Source organism: Photinus pyralis, unplaced genomic scaffold, assembly GCF_008802855.1.
Source record: "Photinus pyralis isolate 1611_PpyrPB1 unplaced genomic scaffold, Ppyr1.3 Ppyr1.4_LG3a, whole genome shotgun sequence".
Classification (NCBI taxonomy): Eukaryota; Metazoa; Arthropoda; class Insecta; order Coleoptera; family Lampyridae; genus Photinus; species Photinus pyralis.
The window spans coordinates 17,600,312-17,625,581 of NW_022170509.1; the positions used below are offsets into that span (position 1 = coordinate 17,600,312).

General features: G+C 34.5%; 1 protein-coding gene across 1 annotated transcript in view; it reads right to left on the reverse strand.

Moving 5' to 3' along the window:
- The window catches only part of LOC116165829 (small conductance calcium-activated potassium channel protein-like), a 126,928-nt gene that overhangs the window by 57,378 nt on the left and 44,280 nt on the right, over positions 1-25,270 (reverse strand). The window contains exon 2 of the mRNA XM_031480516.1: positions 12,015-12,083. The gene's annotated coding sequence lies outside the window, so the exon portion shown is untranslated. The remainder of the gene's footprint in view (positions 1-12,014; positions 12,084-25,270) is intronic.

Genomic DNA, 25,270 nt, shown 5'->3' on the forward strand with positions numbered 1-25,270 from the left:
CTACTGTAGATTTAGCGTTAGTAGGTAGGTAGGAGCTCTGAGGTGCACCACAAAAACAGTGCTCCTTTCTCGAAAATCAATTACCATACAGTTTTTTTTTTAATTGCAGCTGATAATTAAAAGTAACAAAATATACAATCCACACGAGGTGCGTCGCCTATCATTGTATTTCAGCACTTTCAAAATACTACGACAAAAAATGATAAATTCATTGTAAAACACTTCAATTAAAACAGAATTTTTTAACAACCTAACATCAACCCCAATTAGAGAAACGTGTTAATAATTTATTAATAGTGCAAGAAACTAAATACAGCACATACTTATAAATTTCCAACGGGCCATTATGATCTACAGGCTAGGTGGCAATCGCCACCCGCCCCCCCCGTGCCAGTCCGCCCCTGTAGCCGCGCACCATCTTACCCTCGCTACAGCCGCTGTGTACCCAGGATATTTCATGCCTAAGACCCGTAATCGTATCACAGATTAAAGCTGGATTCACATGAATACGAAATCCGACGATACGGTCATCCGAAATGCTTAAGATTGGTCAATAGTTTGAAATATCAAGCACATTTCAAATTATTGACCAATCATAAGCATTTCGGATGAACGTATCGTCGGATTTCGTATTCATGTGAATCCAGCTTAAGTGCGATTGGTGTAGAAGTCTTTTCGCAATCCAGAAAATCTCACAGCGGTTCAAGGAATATTTTCACAATTCCCCGACTTTCGAAATAAAATTTTGGTGTTAAGTAACACGTGATCGTTACGACTAACGCAAAACGTTAAAATTATTGTAGGAGAGTTCCATTCGATGAGTTGTGTCTCCATCCAGAATATTCAGAAATTTTACGACAATATGCTGCAACTTATAAGTTTTTGATAACCTTTCCTCATATTTTGCATGGATCTGTATTTCTAATTTTCCCACAAAATTTCGGTTCAGAGGTGGATCAAAGTTGAACAAAAAACAAACAAAAAATGCTTTTAACGTCAAATTAACATGTTCAAATACTAAACTTTGTCCGTTCATCCATTAACAATGTAATTGCCTCGACTTTTCAATACGGCTAACGATATTTTTTCTATAGCGGGTGCGTTTGTGATACAAATACTTACGGAATTTACGTGAGTGCCAAAATTTTAATTAACGATTAATGGCCGAATATAAAAACCGCTCAATCCCCGTGCATCTTCGCATGAAACTCGTTGTGTCGCAAGGAACAGTACTTTCTAGAAAAATACCGTCGATCCAATGTAAATTGGTCCGTGTGATCAGTTTTAAGTAGACAGCTAAGATATAGTCTTCAAGCGCAATTTTTTAAATGTATTCGTGCAATTCGGTTCGCCAGGTAAAAAGTAATTATCTCATCCCTTCAAATTAGTTACGTAGCAATACCGTTCTTATAGAATATACCTACTCATCAGATTTGGCAAGTAGTTTCAATCCGTTTAGATATGAAATGTAACCTAATTTTCACTTTGAAATTCTACCCTTATTACAGATTTCGGCTTAATTTAATTACCTTGAAAAGGGTTGCGAGTTATGTTGCTCCAGCATAAACGACTGAACGCACAAAATATGAATATGCTGCGATCTTCGCAGAACAAAACAAGCAAAGAATTTTGAGTATTGAATTTTATATAATTGGCTACGTTACGCCGTAACTTTCGATAGGATGTAAGGAATCCGTTACGTTAAAACCTATTTTTGCGGATTTATATGCCATGGTAATCTCAGGTCGATACGTCGAAATTACTTTTCAATCTTAAATTAATAATAATAATTAATAAATAATTGTGATGATAGTGACTTTTTCCGGTAGTGTATGATGACGTGGTAAGGATTGCATATGGGCCAATTTTCTTTTCGTTTAATATCGCAGGGGATAATTTACTTGAGTTTTCCTAGGAGAACATATTCGTATGCCCAATTCTTTGAGTGTAGAGATTTTGTGATCGTCCCCGAAACAATTTGCGCCCCCCGCAGAGGTAGGTGCAAATCTTCTTAGACAATAACATTTTGGGAGCGAATCCTTCAGGAGAGAGTTTCCCCGTAGTGAAGTTATCCAAGAGTAACTCTCAGTTCTTGTATGTTGTTCTTTCTTAAATGCCGAACAAGATATTGATAAAAAATTACGGTTCTACAATTGGAGCATTGGACTGCTTCATCTCGTATGCTTTCTACCAGATGCAATTTCAATTCTGTTATGTGTAGAGATTACCTATATGTATATCTAACATCATTGTTCCCTTTAAGGCGAGTTTTCGGAGGAGAATCCACCGAGCCGGTTTTTAGAGGACTTTAGTCAAGTGGTTATTTCAAGTGCGATGTCGATCACATGTTCTTGAACATAACTTCCATGGAAAAATTCCTGGCGAGGGGGAATTAACCAGAGTGAGTTTTATAATTTTTCCACGAAAGCGTTAATTTAAGTTTTCTTAATATCAGTCCTTGAGGGACAAGCATTTCTGAACGTAAGTTTTCCTAGAAAAAACTTGCTGATGATGCGAACAATTATTTTAGGGCGGCGAATACACCTATGAGTAAATTTTCTTTTTTTTTTCTTTCAACTTTAGAATTGAGCATCTACTATAAGGACGATTTTGTATCCTCAGCGTTGTGGGATTTAGCTTTTCTGAACATACTCGTACATTTTCCATTGGGGCAAGTTCCTAACGAGCGAATATCCCGGCGGAGACGAATTTTCCTTGAGAGTGAGTCCTCAGGAGGCGGCAATATTCGATTCTTACGTGGACAAGTATTCCGAGGGCGAGTACTCAGGGGCGAACCTTTTGGAGGGAGAATATTCCGTGGATGAATTTTTCTATGAACGATTACAAATTTAATCATTGAATAATAAATCTGAATCTTTACTCAATGATTTAAAAAAAACCGTATAACTATTTGTCATTATTGTGTGAATGCCGAAATCCTTGTCGCATTGGTCATCTCGATCGTTCCGCTTATGTCAACGTCTCTGCTGGAAACAGCCCTTAAAGCTGAATCGTTCGCAGCTCAAATCTTGTTAGATATTTGCGTCTAAATAGGAAACTTTCTTTAAACAGTTAGTCCTAAGTGTTTCGTCCTATCTGTATAAATACTTTCATAGCAATTAGCATTTGAGACGAAAATCTAGTAAATTCGCTTGATACAATGTAGATAGTGACACATATTTACTACCCTCCGGTGTGCATAAATGCGGAAAGTAAGCACTCATTCAAAACACAAATAGGTATCTCTGACTGAAGTAATTTGGTACATATTTACTTTTAATACATTTGCGGCGTAGAAACCTGGACTCTAACAACAGGCACTATAAAAAAGTTCCAGGCTTTCAAAATGTGGTTCTACCGCAGAATGCCAGAAATCCCGTAGACGGCTAAGATAACAAACGCACAGTTCACCATCAGTAAGAAATGCAAATACCTAAGTCTAGCCCATATCGCTAGGAACCACCAAAAATACTGACATACAATGTAACACAGAGAAAAATATCAAAACTGCAAATGAAGTCACAAACGCCATTCGGCAGCATTAAAGTGGAAGAAGATACATTTTCGTACATAGGACTCCTAATACGTAGAAATAAAGCACTTTTCATAAAGCTTACTTACGCTTACGCACATGGTACATATGCATATATTGCGCATCAAAAACAAGGGGTTGAACGGAAGTTTTCGAAGAATGAAGTACCAATATCATGAGTGTTTTTACCAGACAAAAGACGCAACGCTCACATTTAATGTCTTACTGCACTGTATCATTGAAAACTCGTCAACATGGTAAAATACACCATTAAAATCTTCCATACATTTTTGAGCGCCAATATATTTTTACTATTTTTTCAATGACTGTACTTATTCGTGTAGCTAATTACAGCGTTTAGAAATTGACGTTAGAGTAAAAGGGGCGCCTAACTAGGAACGTTAACTAAAAATAACAAACCTCTTTTTAGAATTGAAATATATTAACATTCATTACGAAGATCCATAAAGAGTAGGTCTGAATAAATTTCGCGCTGCAATATATACTAATTGCTTTGACGCTTACCGGCGGTCATAATAATTTTAAATTTTACCTTTACGTCTCTGAAAAGCCTTGAATTAATTTGGATTTATGCCCAGCGTAACAAGTTTTCTTTAAATGAATTCCCTTTGCGTTGTAATTCAAAACTGTTGATGAATATAAGCAAATTTTTGCATATTGTGATTTTAGGTAATGTTCTTAGAGGATAACACCCAATGGGTGTTAAATGGCTGCACTTTCTGTTTTAACTAGTTCTAATGCACTAGATTTCACTCCATATCCAATCTAATATATTATTTCTTTGATATACAGTGGTGTATTTCATTACACCGTGGCTTCAGCTAAGATTATTTTTTTAGCATTTTAGGAATTAAACCAGAGAATAGGATCTCATTCTCATCCTGACAATGTACATTTTAACAAAGTAAAACCATTTTATTCAATGGTAAAACTAAAGTGAATTATGAGAGGACAGTCGGCCTTGAACTTCATGACTAGGGAATCAGAATTACGTTGTGACGTGACCTGTCTCTTTGAATAAAAACGGATTCTCAAAACCCTTCATATGAATTTGTTGACAATGATAATTTACACTCATTTCACATTAATCCATACGTAACACATACATACAAAGGAATAAAGTTGGCTACATGAACCTGGCACATACGTGTTATTGAATAAAGTGAAGCAAACCTTTTGAAAATGCACATATAGTCATTCATATGCATTAAGAATATTCATGAGAAAGAACCGGGAAACTCTTTAGCATTTTTAGAAATGTCACTTTTCACTGGCGGAAAATTCCCATTACCGTAATACGCGAAATAAAAGACACGCAGAAGTTCAAACTAAAAATTTGTCGTAAAAACAAACGTAGTGTCTTTCCATTTAATTAACCTTATTGAGGAGGACTTTTCAAAGCTTACATACTAAATGATGTACCTAATCAATTTCCTTCCTTGTAATAAATACGAAAATAGTCATTTATGCTAAGTTCCCGTGCTATAAATGTGTAACAACCCTTTTATCTAAGTCCCATCGTTTATGTTTACTGCTAATAGTCTTCTGCATAATAATGGCCCAATAATTCATTCAACTATAAAACGCAAAACTCCAAATTATGCAAAAGCCCTATCATTTAAAAACGGTATATTAATAAGGAGAATCAACATCAAAATTTTGAAGGGATAGGATTTTGCATTTCATCAAAACCACGCAACACTTAACAGGTTATTTGTTGTATAATCAAAAAAGTAAGGCTGCAATGCGTAAGGGTGTTAAAGTGGTTTTCCAATTGACGTTAAAAAATATTTCATTAGTGAGAAACCAAACTTTTTGGAGGAAGAATGCATATTATAGTATCTGCAGTAGGTAACAAATAAGAGAATAATAGCCATGGGATGCGTAACCACCAAATTTTGATTGTGTGCGATCTATACTGGAGTGATTATATTCTGTGAATTTAACACACGCTGAACGTAGTTTAATAAATAATAAGTTGCGACAACGGCAAACTGAAAGTGTATTGCAGTAACATAGCGCATTGGGGGAGCTTAATATACACTTCTGTTTCTTTCTCATTTTGACGAAGGATTTTCTAAGGTTGTCATATTTTACGTTAAGTTAATTCGAAATAAATTTAAGAACATGGGGTGAATAATATACTAGCTCTTGATTTTTCATTTAAATTAAATACAATATCGCTAAGTTAAGTCTAGCGGACCTCAAAAAGAATTGCAAATCTGTTTCCAATTTTAAGTTAACGTGTAGTTTACCAAGACGTTTCAAAATTTGAATTGTGAGGAGCTCAGAAATTTGAAAGTAGTGTGTTCAAAAGCTCAATAATTCTCATACACATTTTTCAAGTTTTGAGCTATTATGTGTTAAGTTAACGAACTTTAGCAGTGCAATTTTGCAAACTTGATTTGTGAGTATCATCAGAGCCCAAAAATTGAGTACAGCAGAAAAATAAAATAAAATATTGTATCATGTATGTGAAACCGTTCGGGTTAAAATCGATGCACAGATTGCCGGATTTCCCACAATGTGTATGCAACATACGAAAAGGATGGCGGAGACCATGAGTTTAGATTGATTAGGCGGATTAAAACAAGAAAGGTTTAATCTTGAATTTGCGTACGTCAATTATCCTTGAATAGTGGAAGTATCTGTGAGTGAATAAAAAAACCATTACAATAAACTTTGTTTTATATTCAAAGCGACATGGAAATTAAGTTTAACGCCCGTGACAAATACTTTTTCGTTGAACTTGTAGGCATAATGGTATTTTATTTAAGTTTGATATGACGATAGAAAATGTAGATAACAAAGTAAAACAAATTCCTACACGAGTGCCAGGAAAAAACGCGTTTCCTTTGGAAGCAGTGTTTTTATGTGCACCTGATCAGCAACGTAATTCTTTTACACGAGGATGTTGGTGACACCTTTTTAACCAAAAACTACTTCACATCCTTTCACTGTCTGCCCCTTCTCCCCCCCCCCTCCAGGGTTATTCCCTTAAACATTTTAATTGACAAGTGGTATCGAGTAATAGCTTGCTTGAAAGGTCTTTCGAAGTCATTTATTTTAACGTTTGATTTGATTCGTTTTCGAGAAAATTAGAATAATTTCCACTCTTTCGGCTAGTGTGTCAACCATTTTGGAAGTAAAATCTGAATCAGTAAATTGTCGACCTCTTTCCTAAACTGTAGAAACAACCAGATTTCAAGGATGTGTATTATGTAACAGTCTCTCTTTTGTTTAAGTCCCTTCTCGAGTTAATTTTATTCACAAGAACTGCGGCATGGTTTTTCACTGGAGGATGCTCTGTGATTAGTCCTACGAATCGGCATTGCTTTTCTTTAATTTTTCACAACTTTCAATTCAGAGCGCAATGCAAAGAGAATAGAAAACCTAAACCGGCAACTGTGGAAATGTAGAATAGCAAAATATTACGTGGTCATTAATATGCAAAGTAAACCTGGTACGGATTAACAATATTTGACAAACAATCGCATATTCACAGCAACCGGCGTAATATAAAACTTAATTAACTTAAATTAAAGGCTAAGTATTGGTCTTTGTTTACGCTCAATAATAAAAGCGCTTTTAGATAAATTGTTCATTACTTCGGCATGCCATGTGTATGTGTTTTATATTTCTTAATAAAAAACGGCGTCGCTGCAAACTTTGAATAGGATATTCTCTCTTTAAAGCCAGATGTAAAGCTTTTCCCCATTCATTGATTGAGTCGTCGTTAAATACTTTATGTAATATATTGGTTTCTATTTTTAGCAGTTTGCCTGTAAACACTAATGATATTCGACAACTCGTTTTAAACGATTTTAGTGGTATATATGGAGGATAATTGCAGTCATATTTCTAATAAACTCACACGTTACCTACAACCCCCAAAATAAACGTAGCGTACGTTCTTAATTTCTTTGAAAGATGTCAATATCTTTCAATAGGCCTTTGCATTAGGAAATGAGTAATATGCAATTTTGGATATGGATTATTAACGGGTAAACAACTCCTCATAGAGGTACTATTCCATATACTTTATAGAAGGTCTAAATATTTTATGCCTGCCTTCATTATGTGAAACGGAATAATAAATGCAATCAATAATAAACTAATTTTAGAAATTCTAGCAAATTAAAAAATTTTTGTTGTATTAAAAAAGTCATACATCATACATATTTGAACTTATTGCTGTAAACGCGATCTCTTTATGACTTTTCATAAAAAAATTAACTTAAGCGTCTATTGGAAGGAATTTATTTCCGCCCTACAAGTCCTATACAATGAAACGTATTTTTCTTTCTTTCTTTAACGTTTAGGAGCTTGATTTTCTCTCATCTTTCTGTACGTCGCCTGTCTGTTCCATCGAGATCTCGGCTCTTGGGCCACCTAGAGACTTCGGATTTGCGCTAATTGATAGGTGCTATGGTCTATATTTGCCCCTTACTCATCATTTACAGTGGTGTTACGCGGCAACACCCACGATACCTTAATTTTTCCTATAACGGGGTTACTTTCACCACTAAATTGGTACAGACATAAGTACTTTTAAACTTTAAAGAAAATTATTCCTTATTCTAATCGGAACTTGTTAAGAGTTACCAGCGTCAGAGAGATTAAGGGGAAAGATTTGAAAGTAAGAACTTAAGAAGTATCGACTTTGACAGAAGCGTTTCGGAAGTATCGACAATATACAGATACCCTACTTGTTCCCGCAGGTCTCTTTATGAATCTCGAGACACAAGAAAAGCCTCAAGTTTGGGTATTATAGTAGTCACTCTGTCGTAAAGATTGAAGCATAAAAGGACAAAAAATAGCGTAGTTTGGTTTATGGTGCTTGTAACTAAATAACCCATGGTAGACATTTTCAGAGCTTATGTGGTCTACATATCGGGTTTCCTTGTTTTTTTTTTTAAATTCTTAACTTCTTTGAATGTAAAATGCCATCGACGATGTAGCTGAGCGAGTTTTAGTTGCTCCTAAAACACAACTACCATCTATACCTTTTGAACTGGCCCTCCCAAATGCTGAAATGTGACAATTATACCCATTAAAATACTGATAAAACCAACACAGAAAATGAAGAATATTAACCCAATCAAAGTTAGGTTACCCGTAATCATCCAGTACACAAATTGAGTCAAGATAAATCTACACTTCAGTCAACGGTATTGAAGGAACCGCACTTGCCACATTTCACGAGATAATTTTTAAATGATAAAATCAATGCAAATCAATAAAAACTTCAAGTTACTGTGGTACCTCGTATTTTCTATAGGGGTAAGCCCGAGGATCTAACCACTGGAAACAAAATTGTGGCAAAATTGCGAAAATATAGGATTTTGACAGATTGCAGAAAATTTCATCGTATTTTAAATGATTGAATGATTTCGCTCGATTTCGGCCAATTTCTTAATAAGGTCCACACTCATCTTCCGTCTAATTGCAATGCTCGTTTTTCCTTTATTAGATTTATTTTTTTCTGGACTGGACTTTGAAGGTGCGTCTTGAAATAGAGGAAGACGATAGCTAGATAGACAAGCATGTTTTGTTTGAAAATAACCACCAAAGCGTTGATTTCCTAACGATCGCCTCCTTTTGAAAGTGAAAGAGTCACAGATTTGTATGTACTATATTTGCGCAATGGTGTGTTTGTCTGATGTGATTTCGGCAAATTAATTTAAAAATGCATTTACAGAGATCTCCTAAATAGTAGTGAATTTCTACTTCTAGCGAATCACTTTTAGTCGATACTGAAGACGGTGATCCTGACATCGTTAACCCCGACGACGATCCATACAAGGAAAATGACAATAAAAACATTTCTTGGGCGGAAAAACATAAGGTTAGTGGTTTTGTGATGTAGCGACTTGTGACTTGAATTTTTAGACATTGATCGATCTTAACGAACAATTCGAGGAGGAGCGAACGGAATTGTTACGTGAAGACAAACTACAGAAAAATCATGCACATAATTACAGGTATAATAGCAAGTTATTAAGGATTAACGGATTCATAATTTTTTGCTAGAGGATAAATCAAATATTTTCTTCTTTTTTTGTGTCGGCCAAACACTGCAGATTATATTCTTTGCTCTACTCTAAGTATTATAATTCATTAAACTACCTTAATCAAACAAATGGTAAAGCTGTCGGATTCACGCGAATGGCAAACAATTTTCAGTGCGTGTTATTCTTTTTACCATCACCATCAGAATCTTCTAAAAACTGTATCACCCTTTTAATTTAAGGATAATGTAATAAAGTACATAGATTTATCCCTTATATGGATTTACTATTTAATTACATGTTAATTAGTGGCATTAGATGACAGAATACTGATTTGTTCATTAATTTGGAATACAATGATTTACTTATTTTTGTCAAAATATCTGTTATTCTCCTAGAAAATAAAATACTAGTAGGTGTAATCGCAGATGGCAAAATAAGACAAGTTAAAAAAATTCTTTAAGCCGCTTCTGAGCAAGAGGCCAAAAGTGCACTTTCAAATTTGTTTTTTTGATTTTAATAGCCCTTATAGACATTTCATGCCTTAACGAGAATACAAACATTAAATAATTTTGACTTCAGTTTTGGACTGGAAAGGAAGTATCAGTATACGAAATGCGTACGCTACGTGTCTATTTGGATACCTTTTATTGCTTTCAAATGTTAAAAATAATACCTATTTTTACACAGGACTTGGAGTGATTTAAGCATAAAATTTCATAATCAAATTCTAACTCGTTACAGAGATGAGCATGAAATACGGAAGCATGTTTCATAAGGCGACATCCCATCAGCCAGACGAAAAATTCACCTTTTAAAAACGTACCTATGGGATTCGTCGTATCTCGTTTTGTTTTTATTTTTCGTGTCAAGTGGAGCTATTTTTTATAAGGGGTAATACTTTTGTATTGCATAGAATATATGCATTAGGAACATCATGCGAAATCGCAAATCTGGACATTAATATACCTATAATAATTAATTTGTTGTTACTAATTTTTTGCCAGTCGTCAGCTGAAAGTCTCGCAATTGTGTCAGGTACTAAATAGTGAAAAAACTGGAATGCTCATCAAGATCAATGATCTTTGCTTCGCGTATATTTTATAAAGGATGATTGAGATTTTTGTTGTTAAAACATATACGATGATGTACTTCATAAACCCCTGATAATAGTAAAAAATCTAACATTACATATTGTAATACAAATATACCTTGTGTAACGCTTCTTTATTGCCCAAAGTACGGTGATGTCATATTATAACGTATAGAACGGTAATGTTTGGTTTATGGCCCTGATTATGTGACCCTCCGGCAAACGTAAATGATGACATTACTAATACCCTCATGTAATCAACTGCATCAAAGACTTTACCGAATCTATTTCATACATATATATACACTATACAGAGCAATGTGAATTTACCCGACATTCGTTGTTATCAGATTTATGGAGAGGTACCTGGAATACATCAAAAGGTGGTATCCTTATACTTAGGCCACTGCATTTAATAGGTAGAATATTGATTTTGCAATTCAAGCCTGTAAGAGGATCTCATTAGGGATAATTAAAATTCCATTCATCGTGGTGTGAAGAAGAAATGCAATAAAATCTGTGATATTACTTACTTTTATCCAACGATTACGCAATTTTTGTCTTATTATGACAAACGATACATTACCTTTTTGACCACCTCTCGATTCACCACTCTGCAGATATTTTAATTGTAAATTCGTGGCGTTTCGCCATCCAAACATTTTTGGCCTAATATACAATTCCTAATAGTCTCGGATGACCACCTAGAATACTGTATGTATGGAATTATCAATGAATAATATAAAATGTTATTTTGTTATGTTATTGGAATTTCCAAAAGGGAAACTTATTATTACGAATACTTCCTCTTACAATTATTTACCTTTTTTTACGACTTCCTGTAATTTAGTTATTTCTGGAGAAATTCAGCAATTAAACAAACTACAAATTACGTACCTATCTATTATTTAAAAAGGTAATTTAATTTCCTCTAATTGGACTAATTCCGATTTCTAACCGTTTAATAGACTCGTTTTTTTTTTTGCAAAGACCGCAAATCACTTTGCGAAGGTACGCAAACAATCATTTGTTTAAGAAAAATGTTGATCACGATCAGAGCTCGAAGAATCAGGCGATTCCCTAATTTTTGTAGGAGGGATGGAATCTGTGTGTCTAATAAGTGACCATAAGATCCCCATAGTTATGTGTTTATGCCTATTTGCTATTTCCACCCCTTTCTTTGGAAAAAATTGATTTGCTGACACTTATCGCGTCAGTATAGTATTTGTGAATCCGAACTCGAAGATTCGGCGACTTATCAATTAGTGTTATGATGTTTATATTGGAAAAATACAAATATTTTTACTACACGTGCTTAACATTCATTCATAATCATATACCGTGAATACACACCAACCTTTTGTGTCAGAAGTCCTAAGGATGGCTCAAAATCTCCAAGTATTATACCTTTATGGAGTTCGCTTACCTGCAACAAAAGAAAATCATTTTAGAAAATAATATTTTTTACTTAACGGGAATCCCTGCACTCAAAAATTTTCTCCGTAATAATTATATATATCTGCACCACACATAAGTTTTTTTTAGAAATATTCAGTGGCAACATTTATATTCCGAATAACCGTCAATTGAGCTGAAAGAATCTTTCGAATGTAGGAAACAAAAGGAAAGTCTGGAAAAGGGTATTTGATGATGGTGCTTGCGTATGGGCGAAATATTCATACGTGAAATTATCAAGATTCATATTAATTGGATTTGTAAAATAACCAGAGTCAAATATTGACAATAAGTGCGCCGACAAGCTCATGACGAGTTCATAAATATGCATACCTATACTTCAAATGGTCAAAATTTTTTTTATATAACTACTGAAGCAAAAATTAAAAATGATGCTATCAAAGAGCTCAAAAGATTTAACGATTTTTGAGCTCATACTTTTACTGCCAAGCTCAGGAGCGGTAATCAAATTCCATTTTATTAATTTATTTAAAGATTGTTGAATATGGAAACATAGGTATCCAAATCCACATACAAAAATCACACGAAACAAGTAATTAATAAATTAATTTTGTTCAGAAGTTGCGACATGCCAGAAATAAAGAGGTCCGCAGGCGATGTCTTGCCCAACAAAGGTGTATAAATTAGATAAAGCAACATCTGAGCTTATAATTATCTTATATTTACTTATATTTACTCATTTCTACTTGATTATATCGACATGATGGAACGAAGGGAAATTTAAGGGATTGTAAATTTGAAGGAAGTGAAAGTGAGCGGTCAAGCTGAAAAAGGACTGACAATGTAAAGAGGGCTTCAGATAAAGTGACCCACTTTGATTGTGCTTTCAGAATTATATAATTATAGCAAAAGAACGAACACAAACTTCAGATCAATTTCAAGACCAACACTGCGGACTAATTAAAGATACGAAATCTCGCGTGCAAAAGTTTAGATGTAGAAACGAAATTATTAGATTGTAGTATGGAGTTGATAGATTAACATCAAATTACAATTAGATAGATAAATAGTTTATTTGTCATCAAAAAATACATGACTAGTCATACAGTGGTGTTGTCAGTACTGGCTAATTATCATAAAATGACGTAAACATGAAGGAAATATCTTAAATAAGGCCTCGGCGATTTGCATGCGGATCTAGGGGAGCGGTTTTCCAAAATTCCCCTTTTCGAATTCGAATAGAGGCGTTTAGCTCTGAGGTGCACCACAAAAACATTTTAAAGTACTCCTTTCTCGAAAATAAATTACCATACAGTTTTTTTTAAAATTGCAGCTGATAATTAAAAGTAACAAAATATACAATCCACACGAGGTGCGTCGCCTATCATTGTATTTCAGCACTTTCATTGTAAAACACTTCAATTAAAACAGAATTTTGTAACAACCTAACATCAACCCCAATTAGAGAAACGTGTTAATAATTTATTAATAGTGCAAGAAACTAAATACAGCACATACTTATAAATTTCCAACGGGCCATTATGATCTACAGGCTAGGTGGCAATCGCCCCCCCCCCCCGCGCCAGTCGGCCCCTGGAAATGCGCATGTTTACCAGCTCATTTCAAATAAGATTACTTAAGAATTGATCTCATCAGGAGCGTAAAACATGAAAGACACCTGCACAAATGAAAAGAGTGGGAAATCAGAGAAAATGAAGTGGTACTGCATGTTATGGATGTTCCAGAGTAAAATTAATGGATGTAAAAGTTGCGAAATCCCTTATAGGTGAAGGTGCCATCGTTACCATCAAATCACTTTTCAAAACACGTTACATTATAGATAACATTAACACGGTGATGGGGTGGACTCATATTTCATCGATTATTCGCATAAATATAGTGAAAGCATTTTAGGGTCGGAATACAAAGGAATTCGTATAATAAATAAAAACTCCTGTCAGTACACTGACGCGATAATCTAACCACCAAAAATTTCATTGTAATTTATCCCATTTCATTTGACAGAAAGAGCATTAGATACTTCACAAGCCCAGTAGAGTTAGTATTCTATAATTAAAATTTTCTCACGCGCTCTCTATCCCTAACGTATTATTGTTCATTTCCCTAATTAATTAGTAATATAGATTTTTAGCTAAAAGCGTACACCTTCAAGGATAATAACACTTTTATAAGCATTTATCAATGTCACATTTGCGAAATATGAAACCCATAAACAAGTTTCATATTTTTAGAGAAAAGCTCTGCTGTCGAACATTATATTAAAACACGTTGTAAGGGAATATCTAACCTACTTTACTAAACTGAGGGTATCTTCGGTTACAAAGCTTTCCCTTAGCTAGATCACGACGAAAATAAAGTGCTTGCAAATTTTACAACGATCAAAAGGGTAAGGCAATTTGCGCTTCTGTTATGGGTAACAATGCGGTTTCAAGCTTTGTCAGAAGATACACATACAGGTACATCAAACGCTGAAATCGAATCTTAATTTTCTTTAAAATTTAAAGCGTATCTATAAACGCCCACGTTCCCCTTGCAAGTTATGGAAATATTAACTTTGATCCCTATCTCGATCGTACAGCAGAATAATAATTATTATGATGTAGGTACCACTTTATGGTATTTGCACAAATATCGTCTACATTACTAAAATATTTTAAGAATTCCGTCATAATTGATTATTAAAGCGTAACTGCTAGACTTGAAATGTGTTAGTACTCGTTTCACTCCCGCTTTATATTGCAATAATTGTTATTATTTTGAAGAGTTTCTTTTATATTAGTTGCATATGCGACAGGTATAGACGGCAGCTTGTTCCCAATATAGGTACAATAAAACAGTGTTTAAGCTAGTTTTCACAGAATCTATGAAAAGTCTCCAGTTTTCAGGACTTTAGCGAATTTTGATTTCTTCCATTAACTCTTTAACCTTGGTTCACACCGTAATCTGACTTTCTGTTTTTGGAATTCGATCGTATGCGAAAACATGAAACTGAGACGTTAGAATCTAAATGGTTTAATCTTGACGCCAAAATCTGGGCTTTATCTTTTAGCAGTTTCAAACCTCTAGTAAGGTCGTTGAATTCAGATTTCGTTATTTTATACGGAGTCGAAAACTCAGCGCAAACAAACTCGCGGTCAGAGGTAGTAATTGACTGTGAGCTGGATGGAACATTGTCATCAAATTCCACTTTAGATGGTGGCCGAGCAGAATGCATTTGAGGCCGTGGACTCCGAATGGTTGTTGCAATTCTTAAAAGAATTTACAAACCTTTACCAGCGGCGAAATGGCAAGATGCATATTTTCATGATTTCAACAACTTTGCTTAATAACAATTTTACGATTGCTAACGTGCTTTTCCCTGGCAATCTATTTTTCAATTAAATGATACTACCAGAAAAGTGGATTTCTTAAAACCAATTTAAAAATTCTACCTAATAAAAACTTACCGTCTTACCAGGTCCAACCTCCGCGAAATGAAAATAAGGAACACTGCGTTAAGGTAATATAAACGAAGTAGGTTTGTAGTCGATTGGCACACTTGCAAACAATGTTAATGCCGCAATAAGTAAGGGCAAAAGAGCGTACTACGATTTAATTTTCCGCAACAAAAATTCTAAAAGTTTAGGAAAGTCTAGGAAATAAAAAAGTTCAATCTAACGTCATCCAGAAACTATATAAACCTGTCGGATAATACAAGTAATGCAGATGCAATCAATAGCTTCTTTATTAACTCATTTGATTTGATGAAACCTTAGTTTCTAAAATAATTTCGCAAATAAGTACGCAGTTGTTGGTTCAGACGGAATGAGTATATTGACTATACATTTATGTGTTCGATACAGTTTGCCATATTTAATTCGCGTACTCAATTACTGTCTATGGCACAATATTTTTCCTTCAGCTTGGAAGACACCTATATTGTTATACCTATCCCAAAAACTCGTGAATTAACTGAGCTAAAAGATATACGACCTATTAGTATAGTTAGTCCAGTATGCAGATAATTTTGACCTGCAAAAGGTGGCGTAGAAGATTTTATTGTTTTAAATGGTCCATTTAGGTCCAAATAACAAGGATTTGAAGAGTGCACACCAATTTTTTCATGGCACAGCTTTTGGCAGCCAAAAACCCTCAAAATGTTTGGACTTTTTTCAGTTTTTCGCTTAAAACTCGAAAACGGGTCATATTTTATGAATAAAACTTCTTTAGTAAAAAAAGAACACAAAACCCTGAGTCGACCAAAGGATGAACAAACAAAATCGGTCCAATAGAAAAATTGTTAACAACGATCAGCCCTCGTCACTAAGCAGCGGCATTTGTGACGTTTAAAGCCATAAAGGTCAATCCGCCTTACCTCTTATCTAATAACTGGCAAGCGAAAGTGTATTTCATTTTCATATAAATTGTAAGATGCTGCGTCATGAAAACAGCAACACCAAACTTGTAAAGTCCCTAACATTGTTTTGGGTGTAATATGCTTGCCAAAACCACATCTTGTGTTCAAGTTACTAACGATTTTGGACAGTTTGGACTTTCTACATTATTTCAAGTTATTTCCAAATTGTAAGGTACTTGTCTTTAAAAAACACACCAAAACTTCTATTCCCAAAACACATCGTTTATGGTTGCGTTACCACCATAATAATTTCATTTCCGAAATTCCTTCACTAACACGCTTCAACTACAGTATTTTTAGTTAATTTTCGTATAAAATTTAATGAGCTAGGTTTGATAAATAGCCCCGACATTTAAAACATCTCTAAAACCGTCGTTTTAGATGTTACATTTACCCAGACCACGTCTTTACGCAATGGGCTAATTTGAATTTTCTACAGAATTTCTAATGAGCTTTACCACATCCCTAGGGGCGTCGTTTGGGGATCAAAAAAGCACATCTTTGGGTAGGAATTTTACAAGAGAAAATTATCTGGTGTGATTGATCTGAATATGTAAAAAATGGAAATCCACTTTTCGATTCTTCAACTCTAAAGAAGTTTGTGAATACGTTGATATATTGAATGAATTTTTGGACCAATTAAATGCGTCTAATAAAGACCCGGATTTACCATGAATATCGAGAGAAAGAATGAAATTGCTAGTCACCCTTTTCGTACAATTTTTAGGCATGACTCATGAGGTGACACATCAATAATCTTGAGTTGCATGTTTCGATTTCAAGACATTTCATTTTGCGAATGAGGTATTTGGTTCACTCGTATCAAATTAATTCAAAATTAGTAAACTCTGCGACAATTATTATTAAAGCTAATAAAAATGCAAATGTGGTTTTTGTTAAGAATGAAATTATCAACAGACTTCTAAACACCTGTTTAAAATGCCGACGCGACCGACGCAACATGTGTTTCTAATTTTCGACTTGGATAGATAAGATGATTGTAATTGTGTATACATTTTTGATTTGGAAAATGATTGATTGAAACTAACGGCAGTTACATGTGTTGAGGTAAATTTCCATACACAATATTTAATCACACTTCACCTATTGTCCAACTCCAAAATCATTTTCATTGTATGCCCAATGTTTAAATATAAAAACCCAAATTACTTACTGCATTTTACGCGGTATCTAATCTGTGCTTGTCAACATTCACCCTTAGCTTTCTTGCTTTCGGTATTAGGCACTCTTCTTCGAACCATTTGAAAATTTTGGAAACCATTCCGCACAATATGCACTGCACTTCGCGTTAACACGATCGAATGATTTGGTCATAAGTTATATTTTGGATATGGAGGGGCGGTAACGTAAGCAGGTTAGATTAATCGCCTGATGCGCTTATCTGCACGTGCGGTCACTTTTACCTTTCAATAATTGTTTCGCCGTACCGAATGAAGTCGTTCCTGATAAAATATGACATGCGAACTACAATTTTTATATCCATGAGATTGGGTTCTAAATTAATTTTCATTCTCACATGGAAAAAGTCAAAATCTGACTTTCCTTGACTACCTTCCAATTGCATTTTGTCACTGAAACACATTGGCTCCTTCAAAACAGCTTCTAATTGTTTTACTCAATATTTCCACGCAGTATTTGAAATATAATAATCGCAAATATTGTTATTAATTTATAATACCTTTGAGAAGGTGCGTGACGAAGCGTAGGTTTTTCTATATGAAAGCGGCAGTAGTCAACTATTGGAATGGAGTGACAAAAGCAAGTATGGGGAAGAATTTAAGAAGATTTCGAATGGATTTCTGGGGAATTTTACACGATTTCAGGGATTTCCGTGGAACTCCAGGAATTGACGAGAAGCTTAAGAGATTTCTGTGATCGGGTGTAAAAATTTTTCTATTGGACCGATTTTGTTTGTTCATCTTTTGATCGACGCAGGATTGTGTTTTCTTTAATTTACTAAAGAAGTCCGAACATTTTGAGGTTTTTTGGCTGCCAAAAGGTGTGCCGGGAAAAATTGGTGTGCACTTTTCAAATGGGCCATTTAAAGTGATAAAATCGTTTACACCATCTTCTGCGGGAATAGGCCCTTCTGACTGCTCCGCATACTAGACTAAGTGCCCGTCCTTTCTAAAATACTTGAAAAGATAATGGTCATCCCGCTACAAAAAGATTTTACTAAAAATTCTGTCTTTCCCGAAATTCAATCGGGTTTCCGTCCTGGTCACAGCTGTAGCCTTGCTTTATTAAAGATGAGGGAAGCTAACACTTCTACTCTTGCTAGTCTCACATAAGCTTTCGACACGTTACCATAAGTCAATGCTAGTTATTTTAATAGGTACTTCCGACAGTTCAATGGAAATATCCTCTTCATACCTGTCAGCTGTTAAATAGATTGTCGTTTTGCTTAGATATGACTCCGTAGTGTCGCAAATAGAATCTGTTGTATCCTTTACAAAACTGTACTACACTGCTACGCTGACGATACCCAATTATATCTGTCTTTTCCCCTAAGTGAAACTAAGTCTGTAATAACTGCTTTTAATTGTGACCTAGCAAGCCTAGTTGAATTTTCTAAAACTCGCACTAAATCCAAAAACCCCTCAAAATCCGTTGTAATCCTGTTTGGGAAGAAAAACGATCGTGGACGGCATCTAAATGACATCTGTCTTAGAATCAACACAGCCATTATTCCTTTACTCGATCAATATATACAGGGTGTCCCTAAAAGGTCTGTACAACGCGCTACCAGGGGTTCTTGGTATCAAAATAGGACGATTTAACCCAACTTACCTTTATCCAAAAGTGCCTCGGTAAGGCGCTACCTACCGCCAAAGATTTAAAAAAAAATCGTTATTTTTATTTTATCGGAAAATGGTTTTGCCGATTAAAATGAAATTCGGGATGTGAATGTCTAATGTAAAAAGGGTCTTTGTGATATCATCTTTTTGATTGTAGTTGCTATGTAGGTGGTAAAATACTGACCATCCACATCTGAAGAGGTCTAAAACTTTTTAACTACTATTTTGACGGTTGTGAATTTTTAGACACTGATAGACAGTTTACTTGCAAGCATTTTTTGTCTCTTGATGAATATCGCTATCTGTGATGGTTTACGAAAAAAAAAAAAAAATTTAGGCATGATGAATGGCATGCACCATACAAGCGATTGTTCCTCAAAAAATCAGAAGATGGCTGTGAAACCTTAGAGTGGCGTAACGTTTGTTTGTTGTTTCTTAAACTTGAACAATTTACGTTTTGCTTGAAGACTTAAAATTTCATTGTTAAAATTGTAATATGGCTTTTCAATACAGTAACGCAGAGTTAACTGATATGCTATTAGTGTTTGGATACAGTCGTGGAAATGGTCGCCAATGCGTTAGGGAGTATACTCACAGGTTTCCAAATCGTCATAGCCTACTTCTTGCTTGCACTTATGGTTTTTGAGGAACAATCGCATGTATGGTGCATGCCATTCATAATGCCTAATTTTTTTTTTTTCGTAAACCATCACAGATAGCAATATTCATCAAGAGACAAAAAATGCTTGCAAGTAAACTGTCTATCAGTGTCTAAAAATTCAGAACCGTCAAAATAGTAGTTAAAAAGTTTTAGACCTCTTCAGATGTGGATGGTCAGTATTTTACCATCTACATAGCAACTACAATCAAAACGATGATATCACAAAGACCCTTTTTACATTAGACATTCACATCCCGAATTTCATTTTAATCGGCAAAACCATTTTCCAATAAAATAAAAATAACGATTTTTTTTTTAAATCTTTGGCGGTAGATAGCGCCTTACCGAAGCACTTTTGGATAGAGGTAAGTTGGGTTAAATCGTCCTATTTTGATACCAAGAACCCATGGTAGCGCGTTGTACAGACCTTTTAGGGACACCCTGTATATAGGGTTGCACATGGATAGCAATTTGCGGTTTACGCAACACTCTCGGTTAGACTGTAAAAAGCTTACAGTTTGCTAAGGGTCATTTATCGATACCGGCATAGTTTTGACTGCTCCACCCTGATACTTTCATTGCTAGTAGATCATATGGATGTGGTTTACAATATATGTATAACACACCTAGATCCAAATAGAATCCAAAAACTGCAGAATAGCTGTGTAAGAATATTTAGAATTCGAAAATATGTGCATATCGACACTACGCTGCGTAAATTAAATTGACTGAATATGGAGGGCAGGTGGAACTTATAAATTATAAAAATCGCAAACTGAAATTTGGAATTGATGTTCATCCCCCAACATTACGCCATAAAAGGCTGCTTACACCAGCTATTCATACAACGGCCATATTTAAAAGGTATGGATACGGAAGAGCAAGTGTAGACCCTCTACTGCTATCTTTCTCTTAGTACTATGTATCTTTTGTGGCTATAGCTACAGGACTTACAGGAAACCTAATTCCACAATTTTACAATATCATGGAAAATTTCAACTCGATCTAATTCGCCAGAAGAAAGTTACCATCGCTATCCAATCATTGCGCATTATATTCAAGAGTCAAGACTAATGCTCTACCAATAATTCCAGCGACAACCAACTAATATCGGGGTACAAAATAAAACACCACCTTTTTTCTCCTTTGCTGCTCATATTCTGCGGAATCTTAATTTCAATGAAATTATGACTTGTTTATTCTATTTAGAAGACTTCGACATGTGAACGCTGTTTTCAAGCGTATAACTAGAGGGTCGATTACAACTGCCTCTTGTTTTAATTTACAAAAGCCTCTTTAAATGTTCGCGTACTTTTAGTATTGTTCAAATTTTAATAGTTGCTAATAAATAGCTGTGAAACGCATAGAAGTGGTCCAGGGTTTCTATGCCAATACTGAATAGATTGTAACTGTAGTAAATTAAAATTGCTTAATCCTGTACCGACAGTCACTAAGGATGTTTTCGTTTTCTTCTCCTACCATCTTACATAATAATTGTTGAACGCCTGTCTCTAATTGATGATTATAGTCGAAAATTCATCCAGCTAAACACGCACTAACATGAAAGATCATAGGGATATTTTTAATTTACGGTATTAATTTAAGACCCTGTTGTCGTTTCATTAAAGTAGAAACTGAAGTAAATTAACACAACTGTAATTGGAAAAGTACTATAGATGAAGTTGGCGCACAAAGGCGAGCATTTTAGTAATAAAAGCGTAAAATTCAACGGCAGCGAAGAAAATTCTATAATTAAGCGAGACACATTATTAACGAGAGGTGTTTAAATAAAGACTACTTTGTTACTACGAAAATGCGTCAGATTACCTCACAAACGTGGAATATTGGAATACCTTTATTACGTAACGGAATTGGCAGTTGGGCAAGCTTTAGAAAGTCAATGCGGAAGTAAGTTTAATTAACCGCTACAGAAGCGACATCAAATGACATAAACTCTTTTGTGAGGCGCCATTAAATTAAAGTCGCCTTTGCTGCTCTATAAATAAATTGCAAAGCAATACACCATTCAAAGTTTTATATTTTAGATATTCTCACATATCGCGTGCTGAAAATTCCCTATTTTACATACGTGATTAAGTTCGCCTTGTACCTACAACATATTGACAAACGTTTGTAACCTAAACTTGATAAGTACATTTCATATTATAAAAGTCTTTCCGACACAAAATGTGTTACAATTTTTTATCCTACGGTATTTGACCTATCAGAAGAGACATACAGTCTTACCTATGTCTTAGATCGATAGAAAAAAGAATATTCCTGAAAGATTGTAGCCCGATGAGCTGGCAGATGTGAGAAAAATTCCGCTAAATTAATTATATTGAGGGGTAAAGTGGAGAAACTACTGAATATGAATCTTTACTTTCCATATTTTATCTCTTCCATATATAGGCAGTATTCCATTCAAAAATTTGACAGGAGAAATTTCTACCAATTTATAAAATAAGTGCCGCTGTATGCAAGCAATAAGAAATCCTTAACTTTAGTAACATTTTAGCATCACAATAAACCACATTGTGAATCCGTAGCCAAACGTATATATCTAGACAAGGTAGGTGAAAATACACCTATACAATACAACTATTAAGATATTGCAGAGTAAAAGAAGTATGTGTTATGTTAAACAAGCATAAACTAAAATAAAATGTACTAGTTGCACTCAACTCAAATTGGTTCCATATAAGTGCTAACAACAAAATCGAACGAGTTAGAGTCGGTAATGCAAAATGGCAGAGATTCATAGTCGACGAAAGGCTAATTCATTGATTTATCCTATATCAGACTTGCTGTTTAGCTTTGTTTAGCTTAGAATGCTACAAGAAGTGGTAAAGGGCTGATATAAGGATACATACAATGTGTGATGGATTAGGAGACAATAGAGAAATTTAGTACACCCTAGCAAGGTACCAATATTCATTTTACAATTAATAACTATTTCATTTGCGTCGATTTATATAGCGGTGTAAAGTGCGGCTAAAAGTGGGGTATCATATAAAAATAAGATACCCCACTTTTAACTCTTATGACAGGTAGAATACGTTTGTATGTTTTCCTTAGTAAATACAAATCTTAATTACATGGTTATTAATTAAAGAAAAGAAGCAATTTGAATGCACTTTACAAATTTTCTTAAGACAACATAAACGGCCTACAAATTTGTGGAATTTCAAAGACGTTCTTCTTGTAGCGTGACCTATAAAGACTTATGAAACACAAAAAAAATTTTATCGCTTGAAAACTTTAAATTGCGTTTCGGGCTTAATATGCGTTTATAATGAGCAGCCACTAATGATGTACAAAACTATGTATAAAGTCCTATAACAGCAAAATTGTATGTTCGTTCTTTTGGACACATACGAGTCCAGAGGCATATATGTATTCGACCAAAACAAAAAGACATTACTTTTCCATTTCGTTTATTTAATAATTATTGTAGGTTATAAAAGTATTAGATATTGTTGATTAATTGGAAAAAGCATACCTATAGTATCAAATAAGCTTAATCGTATTCGTTAAATTATAATAATATAATAAATTCTAATTCAGAAAATTGTGTTGCGTATTTGTTTCGGTTCAATACATATGTGTCTGGGCTGGGCTCGTAATTACTGCGTTTCTATGTATGCAATTTGTGTTTGCAATTCAATTCACCGCTTGTCACGTCTGATGGAAATGTTTTGAATGAATGTTATATTACTCTCATAGCATATATTTCTTGTATTCCAGAAAGGTAAAACATACTGTTCGACTTCTGCTCCCTGCTTCAAGCTACAGAAATACGAAAAGCACCGTTGGACAAATATTTCAAATCTGCAAATAAGCACTTGTCTTTTGCCGCATTAAAATTGATAACACATGTAGAATAGAAAGTATTTATTAAAAGTGTTTTTCACCACCAGTGTGCATCAACCTAAAAAGTAGGTTTTTCACACCAACTGTTTAGTTACTAATTGTTCAGTGAATAATGAAATCTGTAACTTGTATCCCAATTTCGATAAATAAACGTTAGATTTACTCTATATCAAATAAATGAACGGATGGATATACCTTGTAACTAAAAAATGGATAATTTACCTGCGAATTTTTGAAAAAAAATTAAAACAGTCCAGAATTACTATTTGTAGAGAAATTATGTAAAGGAAAAATGCACACTTACAAATATATACGTTATTCCATACTATTGAAACACTCCGTCCTTCCGGGTTCCCCTAATACGAATTCTCTATATGCTAATTATTTGCGGGTGCGAAATGGACGACATTGAAATGATCATGATGTCCAGGATAGGAGAGTGGAAACTCATTTTTCCGCTTTTATGCAAATATCTCAATTAATTATTTCACTTATAATAAATGAGGGGCGATGAACCTACTTTGTCATTCTGTTGTTAGCTGGACATCCTCGGTAAAATTCAGAGACATGTGCCGTGCCATGTGACAATAAATTTAATTTTCAAGATTCTTACATGATAAGAAAAAGGATCGTTACGGGAAAATTGCTCAAAGATGATGATTTCTTATCTTGCTACAAAGAACAAATCAAGGACAAAGATGGCCAGTACGTTTCCATGAGAGACGCCTTCTCTTATTTAATTTGTAAATATACAAAAATACAAGAATGTATATAGGTATGAATACTTCTTGTCACTCATAAGTTTGTAGGTTTAATGTAATAACTTCACGTTCACTGATTCTTAATTCACTGCATATAATATAAATATTTAGCTTTCAAAAGAAACGGATGAACTCCGGTACTATTATACTTGAAAGCTTAAAAGAATCCTCAAAGTCAAAAAGGGCTTCAATCCGTTGCATTGAGTGGAACATACGAGTATTAGTAATTAGTTGAACGCTGACATTCCGATTGAATAATGAATTACATATTACACCACATACAAAGATTCCCAAGGAAATTGTAAGTGCACCTTTTAGGAACTAATTAGAATTATAGATTAAGGTAATCCTATGTAAAAAGAGCACTTTATTTAATTACATATACAGTATCCAGGGCGGTTCCTTCTTAATTAACTTAATTTTGTCACTCTCAACCACAATCTATTCTTGGGTAAGTGTTTTCGCCTCACAAATTTTACTGCAATTGAATAAAACTGGAACTATTTCATTGTGTGAAGTTCCACTTTGTACCAAACCTACCGAAGGGGTGGCTGTGTTTTTTTTAACGCGGCTGTCATTTGAAAACTTTCGTCTGTGCAACAGTAACTGTCACTTGCTTTCATACAACACAATTCATTCATTCAGGCTCAAACGCAGATGGTTTCA